Source organism: Symphalangus syndactylus, chromosome 14 (genome assembly GCF_028878055.3).
Source record: "Symphalangus syndactylus isolate Jambi chromosome 14, NHGRI_mSymSyn1-v2.1_pri, whole genome shotgun sequence".
NCBI classification, from domain to species: domain Eukaryota; kingdom Metazoa; phylum Chordata; class Mammalia; order Primates; family Hylobatidae; genus Symphalangus; species Symphalangus syndactylus.
The window spans coordinates 63,000,767-63,008,442 of NC_072436.2; the positions used below are offsets into that span (position 1 = coordinate 63,000,767).

The 7,676-nt window shown below is 51.1% G+C and overlaps 1 protein-coding gene across 3 annotated transcripts in view; it reads right to left on the reverse strand.

Moving 5' to 3' along the window:
- Positions 1 to 4,199, reverse strand: part of DNAI2 (dynein axonemal intermediate chain 2) — a 45,755-nt gene extending 41,556 nt beyond the window's left edge. For all 3 annotated transcript variants that reach the window (XM_063617749.1, XM_055240774.2, XM_055240773.1), the window contains exons 1-2: positions 4,092 to 4,199; positions 3,563 to 3,604 (exon numbers count right to left, since the gene is read on the reverse strand). The gene's annotated coding sequence lies outside the window, so the exon portion shown is untranslated. The remainder of the gene's footprint in view (positions 1 to 3,562; positions 3,605 to 4,091) is intronic.
- Positions 4,200 to 7,676: the final 3,477 nt, after the last annotated feature.

Below are 7,676 nucleotides of genomic sequence, written 5' to 3' on the forward strand. Positions count from 1 at the left end.
AATCCCAGCACTTTGGGCGGCCGAGGCTGGTGGATCACTTGAGGTTAGGAGTTCAAGACCAGCCTGGCCAACATGGTGAAAACCCATCTCTGCTAAAAATACAAAAAATTAGCCAGGCATGGTGGTGCGTGCCTGTAATCCCAGCTACTCAGGAGGCTGAGGTAGAAGAATTGCTTAAACCTGGGAGGTGGACGTTGCAGTGAGTCAAGACTGTGCCACTGCACTCCAGCCAGGATGACAGAGTGAGACGCCATCTCAGAAAAAAGATTAGGTGAAGGTAAGCAGGTTTGCCTGTGAGCAGCTTTTGCTATTTTTTTAAGTTTTAATTTTTAATTTTTGTGGTTACATAGTAGGTGTATATATTTATGGGGCACAGGACATGTTTTGCTATAGGCATGCAATATAGAATATACAATCATGGGAAATGGGGTATTCATCCATCCCCTCAAGCATTTATCCTTTGTGTTACAAACAATCCAATTATACTCTTTCAGTTATTTTTAAATGTATAATTAAATTATTTTGACTATAGTCACCCTGTTGTGCTATCAAATACTAGATATTAATAGTCACATCATGGAGAATGGGGTATCCATCCTCTCAAGAATTTATCCTTTGTTAGTTATTTTTATTTATTTATTTATTTTGAGATGGAGTCTCGCTCTGTCACCCAGGCTGGAGTGCAGTGGCGCGATCTCAGCTCACTGCGAGCTCCGCCTCCCGGACTCATGGCATTCTCCTGCCTCAGCCTCCCGAGTAGCTGGGACTACAGGTGCCCACCAGCATGCCCGGCTAATTTTTTTATTTTTAGTAGAGATGGGTTTTCACCGTGTTAGCTAGGATGGTCTCGATCTCCTGACCTCGTGATCCACCTGCCTCGCCCTCCCAAAGTGCTGGGATTACAGGCATGAGCCACCACGCCTGGCCTGTTAGTTATTTTTAAATGTACAATTAAGTTATTACTGACTATAGTCATCTTGTTGTCCTATCATATAGTAGGTCTTATTCATTCTTTTCTTTTCTTTCTTTTTTTTGAGACGGAATCTCATTTTGTTACCCATGCTGGAGTGTAGTGGCATGATCTAGGCTCACTGCAAACTCCGTCTCCCAGGTGCAAGTGATTCTCCTGCCTCAGCCTACCATAGCTGGGATTACAGGCACATGCCACCATTCCCAACTAATTATTGTATTTTTAGTAGAGATGGGGTTTCACCATGTTGGCCAGGCTGTTCTTGAACTCCTGATCTCAAGTGATCCGCCCGCCTCGGCCTCCCAAAGTGCTGAGATTACAGGCATGAGCCACCATACCCAGCCTTGTTTTCTTCTCTTTCTTATAGTTTGGAAATTCTCTTTCCTGGGTGGAAGCAATGGCTTAGAGGGCACAGGGTGGGATGAGAAGCCCAGATTGTAGCAGGGTGCCCCAATGTGTTTATACCACGTGGACAAAGCTACGTACGGCCTTGTGAAAAAGCATGCAAATCCCGTGGCATCCTCCCCTTTGCCAACACAGTGTGAAGCACCTGTGCCTCCCACATGGGGCTGCAGGACTCAGGCAATTAGGGCTGCCTGTCTCTGACTTTTAAAAGAAATTGCTGCAAGCCAGCTGGCTCCTAGGGGACACAAGGAGACTGAAGAGAATGAGGAAACTCCAGGAAGACAGAAATAACCTCTTTAGCCCAGATCAGATTTTTAACAGCTTTGCTTTCCTTCTTGGTGCTTCCCAAGGCCAAGCCCCAAGCAAGAACAGAGGCATTGTCTTGTGTCTGGAGGCAGACAGAGGGGACATTTAAAGACTGGCCTGGTGACGGGAAGACAACCCATTCAAGGACCCAGAGCAAGCTCATCTCACAAGCTAGCAGGGCACGCAGATGAATAGCAAGGTCAGCAGAGGGCGTCTCAGGAGGTCTCCCCCAACCTCTTGTGAGATAAGTGCTAGAGGGTGGGCTTCCCCAAGCAAGGCCTGAGCAGGGGTGTCTGCATGGGGTGACAGCGGGGACGGGAGCAGTATCACTGCCCTCTGGGAGTTTTGGGGGTAGATCCTCCCCCCATGGGAACCTAGAGTCCCACAGGCATGAAGAACACCACTGTGAGTCTCAAACATGGGAACACGCAGAATCAGGGATGCTGTGGTCCAGACATCAAAGATTCAGGCATCTCCCGCATCCCCGGGGAGGCAGTCAGATGGGAACCTTCACTGACTATAAAAACAAAACTCATCTTGTGCAGTGAAAGTAATTCCTGGAGAGAACCTCCGGTGGCTTAAGGGAAAGTGTGTTTTCCAAGCCGGGAGTGAGGCCAAGGGAGTGAGGGGAGAAGGAGTGTCAGCGTGGGAGACTGGGAAGGAGGCAAGCTGGAAGGTCAGCCCTCCGCATTGAACTCCCTAGTGGAATAAGGAGATGAGAACACTTTCCTCTTCTTCTTGGTCCCTGGGGCAGCCCCTACTGGGTTCCTGCGACTGGTGGGCCCTGGATGGCACCTGGCAGGAGAGGGCCCTGGATGGCACCTGGCAGGAGACGGCTTCCTTCCCTCTTTCTTTGTTGTTGGTTGTTTTTGAGACAGTCTTGCTCTGTCACCCAGGCTGGAGTGCAGTGGTGTGATCTTGGCTCACTCCAACCTCTGCCTCCCAAGTTCAAGTGATTCTTGTGCCTCAGTCTCCCGAGTAGCTGAGACTACCAGTGAGTGTCACCACACTCGGCTAATTTTTTTTTTTTTTTGAGACGGAGTCTCACTCTGTCACCCAGGCTGGAATGCAGTGGCCTGATCTCAGCTCATTGCAACCTCTACCTCCCAGGTTCAAGCAATTCTCCTGCCTCAACCTGCTGAGTAGCTGGGACTACAGGCGTGAGCCACTGCACCTGGCCAGAATTTTTGTATTTTTGGTAGAGATGGGGTTTCACCGTGTTGGTCAGGCTGGTCTCAAACTCCTAACCTCAAGTGATCCATCCGCCTGGGCCTCTCAAAGCACTGGGATTACAGGCGTGAAAACCGCACCCGGCTTTCCTTCCCTTTCTTATGTCCTTGTGCACCTTCTGGAATTCCGGGGTCCTGAGGGACTCACTCTACCCTCAAAAGAGGCAGACCTCCCTAGAAAGTCCCCATTTATTTTCCCCCAGGATAACACTAAGCAGGCTGAGTCCCCCAAGGAAAGTGAAGGTTGAGGGCAGGACGAGTTGGGAAGAGGTCCCCAGAATTGGAGAGCGATGGGGGTCAGTGACTACCTGCCCTCACCACTACCTTGTGGTCTCCTTGACGGAAAGACTGTGGTCTTTTATTCACTCCCGTCCCCAGGGCCTGGCACATAGAAGGGGCCCAAGACTCCTGTCGCCTGCTGCATTAGTGACTGTGATACCAATGCCTACCAGGCTTCTCTCTACAGCTCTCTCCCCTGTTCCTCCTCTGCTGACCATGACAAACAAGCAAAGGATTTGAAACCAAGGATTCGAGAGGAAAACACGCAGGGTCTGAAAGCTGGAAGAAGACGCACTTCTGTGGTTCAAGAGAATGTGGTAAACCTTGACCTTGAGCAGGAAGGAGGAACTGCACACGCTCCGAAGGAACTCGCCAACTGTATGACCTCGATCACAAGAGAACGCCAGCTCCCAGGCTGAGGAAGAAATGAAAGAAAGCACTTAAAACACCTGCCACCTAGCAGGTGTGCAATACTGTTAATTTACATCCCTCTATCCTGAGCAGAAAGCTCTCCTCTTAAAGGGCCCATCTTCCCATCATCCTAGCCCGAGGCTGTTTTTGTTTTTTCCATCCATTCAGCTGTAAATCCTTCAGAGGTCTCCAGTCCACTCCAGGACACGGAATGTATCAGGACCTGAGTGGGTAGGAGGGTACGAGGCAGGGTGTACAGAGGCTGCAGGGTCCTGCGACTTGGGGCGGATCCAGGGCAGCGAGGACTAAGGGGACAGAGGGCACTAGGAGCGCCGGTCCTGGCAGCCACCATCCGGCAGAGCTATCCCAGAAGGAAGACCCCCCAAGAGAAATTTTTGGCACTCTTGGTGATTATTACCCTGTAAATCTCTGCCTGTCCCTCTCCACTCCAGTCTTTAGCCTCCGACGTCCTCCTGGCGCCCGCCCCTTACCCTGGGTCCGCTCCTCCTGCTTCTGGGTCTCTGGGGAAAAGCCCAATCCACTTCCCGGCTCCAGTGCTCCTCAAACGGCGGCGTTTACCGGTTGCTTGGCAACCCTGGCCTGGCTCCGGACGCGCGGGGCGACGCGGAAGGACCCCAGAACACGTGACTCCTGTCCGGCCACGTCGGAAGCGCAGCCCTTCCCTCTTCTTTTTGGAGGTCTCACGAGTTAGGAGAATAATTAACCAATAAGTTGGTAACATACCAGTAATGATCATGAACATTTGTAGGGGCGTTGCCAAGGCGCTTATCCAAGCCTACGTTTGTATGCATTTGCATCGAGCAAGATACCCAGAAAATGCAAGGAAGAATAGTCAGTGCTTGGGAAGCCCTGATCCCTGGGTGGTGATGGCGGGCTCTGCTTACCATCTTGGCCGACTGTGTTGTCCTGCCTTCCTTCGGTTTCCGCATCCATTCAGTGGGAATTATAGCCCTGCCCTCCCCTCTGCTACGATCCTTCCTCCACTTTGTGTAATAAAGACACTTTCCTGCACCACCAGAATGGAAACTCCTTGGGAGTAGAAGCTGGGAATTTTTTTTTTTTTTTTTTTGGGACGGAGTCTCGCTCTGTCGCCCAGGCTGGAGTGCAGTGGCGAGATCTCGGCTCACTGCAAGCTCCGCCTCCCGGGTTCACGCCATTCTCCTGCCTCAGCCTCCCGAGTAGCTGGGACTACAGGCGCCCGCCACCACGCCCGGCTAATTTTTTGTATTTTTAGTAGAGACGGGGTTTCTCCGTGTTAGGATGGTCTCGATCTCCTGACCTCGTGATCCGTCCGCCTTGGCCTCCCAAAGTGCTGGGATTACAGGCGTGAGCCACAGCGCCTGGCAAAGCTGGGAATTTTTACAGCTTAGCTGGGTGGTTGGCACGAAATGTACTGTGTTCATTGAATGAATGGATGAATGAATGAATGAATGAATGAAACGAGTCATGTTTCTCAGGGAGTTAAGGCAATTGAGATCATGTAAATTAAAACAAGGGAATTTGGGGCTAGAAAAAAATGAATTTGAATCCCAGATTGGCTACCTGCTAATCTCATGACCCCAGGCAAGTTCCTTTAAGACTCAGCTATCCTCATCTGCAAAATGGCAGGACAGTGGCGGTGCTTATTAGATAATGGGGAGGATTAAGTGAGAGACAACACAGGGGCGTGTCCAGGCCCTGTCCAGAGCTACTGGTGCCTGAATGAGCGGCAGCTCGGGGAATGAGGTTATCCCGAGTTCAGACGCTGACACTGGAAATTTGGACTGGGACAGAAGAGGAGTGTGTCATCCAAGAAGTGAGATTGGGGTTGGAACTGGGCCTTGGAAAATGGTTATGAGTTGCAGGGAAGAGGATAGGGGAGGGCGTTCCAGATTGGGGGAGGGCATGGCGTGAGCAAGGAAGGAAGGGGCAGTCATCATGGAAGAAAGGCATTTTGCGAGGATGGTTGGTGGATCAGTCTGGCTGGGGTTGAGAGTCCCTGCAGGGGAAAAATGAGAGAGGAATTTGCAAAGGTCAGGTGGGGCCATTCTGTGGGGTGTCCCAAGAGAGGCAGGCTGAGGGGCCCAGACAGCTTTCCATGGGAAGCCCTCAGCGGGTTTGGGATCTGTGAAAGGACAGGAAGGAAGCAAACATTTCTCTCCCACTTCCCAACTTCTCCATATATGTGTTGTCACCACTACCCACCTGCCTTTAGTGGGGCAGGTACAAGGAAATTCCCAATGAGACGGCACCTTGCAGGGCCACACTAACCAAAGACAAGCCCCTAAATGACTGCTGCCACCAACCTCTCCTGATCCGTTCTGGCTCCCACCAGTTTCTTGGGACAAAGAACTCTTAGAGGTGGGTGCTGAGGGTCCTGATGGGCTAGGTGGAGGAACTACTGAAAGCCCCACTGAAATGGCTTTGTGTGGTCAGAGGTGAATCAGACCCAAAGTCTCCAAGAATAGGAAACGATCCGCTCCATGATGAGGCAGTGGCTGGCTGGGGCTGCAATCATAATGCAACCCTTTCCACTCCACCTCCAGCCCTGGGAAGCCGAGGGCTCTCTGAAGACACATTATTTTGTGGGTGGGAAAGTGGGTTAGAAGGGGAAATAGGAAAAGTTGAAAGGAAACTGCAGCCACCTTTACCATATTATCCAACAGTTTAGTACAGGCTCCCCACCCCCACCCTCACCCAGAAGGCTGCAGGCCGCCGACCACAGAGGGCAGCTGTGTTCACTGGCCAAACAGTCACCCCTTGGCTGGCCCGCCTCGGCATGAGGTCATATCATTAGAAGTATTCACAAGGACCTAGTTTGAAAACAATTGCGGTGCCTCTCAGCTCTTCACCCAATCATAGCATAATTGGCAACAGAAATTATTTGCTGAGAGCTGCCCCTGGCCCTGGACATCCCCAGGCATTGCCACAACCCATTGCACTGCTGTGTCCCCCTTTAGTCCCAATTTGTGTGTGTGTGGTGAACTACACATAAAATTTACCATCTTAACCATTTTTCAGTGTATAGTTCAGTGGTATTAAGTTCATTCACATTGTGTTTTGGTCTCATGCTGTCACCCAGGCTGGGGTACAGTGGTGTAATCATGGCTCACTGCAGCCTCAACCTCCAGGCTCAAGCGAGACCCCCTCCTCAGCCTCCCAAGTAGCTGGGAACACAGGCTCACATACCCACGCTCGGCTAATTTTTTCATTTTTTGTAGCCACAGGTAAGAGGCAGGACTTGATTCTGGAGGCAGGGCTCAGACACCGGACCAGACTGAGGGCTAGCTAAAATATGGAAGAGGCAGAAGCAGCTCTCCATAAGACACGCCCACCAGTGTGCCATGTCAGTTTACTATTGCCATGGCAACACCTGGAAGTTATCCACCCTTTGCATGGCAATGACCCAAAAGTTACCACCCTTTTTCTAGAAATGTCTGCATATCCACCTCTTAATTTGCATGTAATTAAAAATGGGCATAAATATGACTGCAAAACTGCTTCTGAGCTGCTAGTCTCTGCACACTGCTTACGGGTAGCCCTGCTCTGCAGGAACAGTCATGAGGTGTAGCACTGCCACCTCAATCAAGCAGTTTTCCTCTACCACCGGCTCACCCTTGAATTCTTTCCTGGGCAAAGCCAAGAACCCTCCTGGGCTAAGCCTCAATTTGGGCCTTACCTGCCCTGTGTCATCCCTATGTTGCCCAAGCTGGCCTCCAACTCCTAGGCTCAAGCGATCCTCCTGCCTTGGCCTCCAAAAGTGCTGGGATTACAGGTGTGAGCCACTGCACCCAGCCTATATTTTACCGTTCTTTTTTTTTTTTTTTGAGACAGGGTCTCCCTCTGTCACCCAGGCTAGAAGGCAGTGGTGCAGTCTCACCCCACTGCAACTTCCGCCCCACCCCAGCTCAAGTGATCCTTCCACCTCAGTGCCCCGAGTAGCTGGGACCACAGGTGTGCACCACCACACCTGGCTATTTTTTTGTACTTTTTGTAGAGACAGGGTCTTGCCATGTTGCTCAGGCTGGTCTTAAACTCCTGAGCTCAAGCGATTCACCCACCTTGGCCTCCCAAAG